At 46.4% G+C, this 1,812-nt stretch overlaps 1 pseudogene; it reads left to right on the top strand.

Moving 5' to 3' along the window:
* Nucleotides 1-1,033: 1,033 nt before the first annotated feature.
* LOC101037935 (cytochrome c oxidase subunit 4 isoform 1, mitochondrial pseudogene) lies at nucleotides 1,034-1,551 on the top strand (annotated as a pseudogene).
* The last annotated feature ends 261 nt before the right edge of the window (nucleotides 1,552-1,812 follow it).

Here is a 1,812-nt window from a genome sequence, read left to right as displayed (position 1 = left end):
ATTAGATAATGTCATCTGCAAACCAGAGTAATCTGACTTCATTCTTTGCAATTTGGATGTCCTTTATTTCTTTCTCTTGCCTAATTGCTCTGGCTGGGACTTCTAGTACTATGTTAAATAAGAATAGTAAAATTAGGCATACTTGTCCTATTCATCTCAGAAGCAGTGGTTCTGAGTTGGCCAGGCACGGTGGTTCACACCTGTAATCCCACCGCTTTGGGAGGTCAGGGCAGGTGGATCACCTGCAGTCAGGAATTTGAGACCAGCCTGGCCAACACGGTGAAACCCCATCTCTACTAAAAATATACACAAAAAATTAGCTGGGCATGGTGGCAGGCACCTATAATCCCAGAAACCTGGGAGGCTGAGGCAGGAGAATTACTTAAACCTGGGAAGCAGAGGTTGCAGTGAGTCAAGATTGCACCATTGCTCTCCAGCCCGGGTGGCAAGAGCGAGACTCCATCTCAGGAAAAAAAAAAAAAAAAAGAAAGAAAAAGGAAAAGACAAATCTTAGTGGAAAGACTTTCAGTATTTCCCTGTTCAGTATAATATTAGCCCTGAGTTTGTCATATATGACCTTTGTCATGTTGAGGTATGTTCCTTCCATACCCAAGTTGTTTTTATCTTAAGGAGATGTTGAATTTTATGCAATGCTTTTTCAGCACCTTTTTTTTTTGACTAGGAATCTCACTCTGTCGCCCAGGCTGGAGTGCTGGGCTGGAGTACAACGGTGCGATCTCGGCTCCCCGCAACCTGTGCCTTCTGGGTTGAAGCGATTCTCCTGCCTCAGCCTCCTTAGTTGCTGGGATTACAGATGCCCACCATCACACCTGGATAAATTTTTTCTATTTTTAGTAGAGATGGGGGTTTCACCATGTTGGCCAGGCTTGCCTCAAACTCCTGACCTCAGGTGATCCACCCACTTTGGCCTCCCAAAGTGCTGGGATTACAGCACTACCGCGTCCAGCCTTTCAGCACCTTTTCAAATAAAAAAATCTGGTAGCGGGCAGTCATGGCGGGCAGTAGCAGCAGAATGTTGGCTACCCGCATATTTAGCCTCGTTGGCAAATGAGCAATTTCCACCTGTGTGTTACGAGCACACGGAAGTGTTGTGAAGAGCGAAGACTATTTGCTCCCAGCTTATGTGGACTGGTGTGACTATCCCTTGCTGGATGGGCCCATATCAAGCACTTGTCTGCCAGCCGGAAGGCCTTGAAGAAGGAGAAGGTCTCCTGAAGCAGCCGCTCCATGGATAAAAAAGTCGAGCTGTAACTCATTCCGTTCAAGGAGAGCTTTGCTGGATGAAAAGGGGCATGAACGAGTGGAAGACGGTTGTGGGTGCTGCCATGTTCTTCATCGGCTTCATGGCACTCATTATCATTATCATCTGGGAGAAGCTCTATGTGTATGGCCCCACCTTTGACAAAGAGTGGGTGGCCATGCAGACCAAGAGGATGCTAGACATGAAGGTGAAACCATCCAGGGTTTCACCGCCAAGTGGGACTATGACAAGAATGAGTGGAAGAAGTGAGAGATGCTGTCCTGCACCTGAGCCTGGCTCTGTCACCTCCATTCGACTCCATGCCTACGTACTGGAAACCTGTTATGCCGAACAGTACCACTGCTAATAAATGACCAGTTTACCTGAAAAATAAAAAAAAGAAAAAAATTTAAAAATCGAACAATATTCCTCAAGGAACTAGAAAAGCAACAAAAAGCCAAACCCAAAATTAGGAGGAAAGAAATAATAAAGATCAGCATAGTGGCCAGGCGTGGTGGCTCACGGCTGTAATCCCAGCACTTTGGGAGGCC

Source organism: Saimiri boliviensis, chromosome 7 (genome assembly GCF_048565385.1).
Source record: "Saimiri boliviensis isolate mSaiBol1 chromosome 7, mSaiBol1.pri, whole genome shotgun sequence".
NCBI lineage: Eukaryota > Metazoa > Chordata > Mammalia > Primates > Cebidae > Saimiri > Saimiri boliviensis.
The sequence above is the reverse complement of the archived record's forward strand: the minus strand, read 5'-3'. Positions and strand labels throughout refer to the sequence as shown.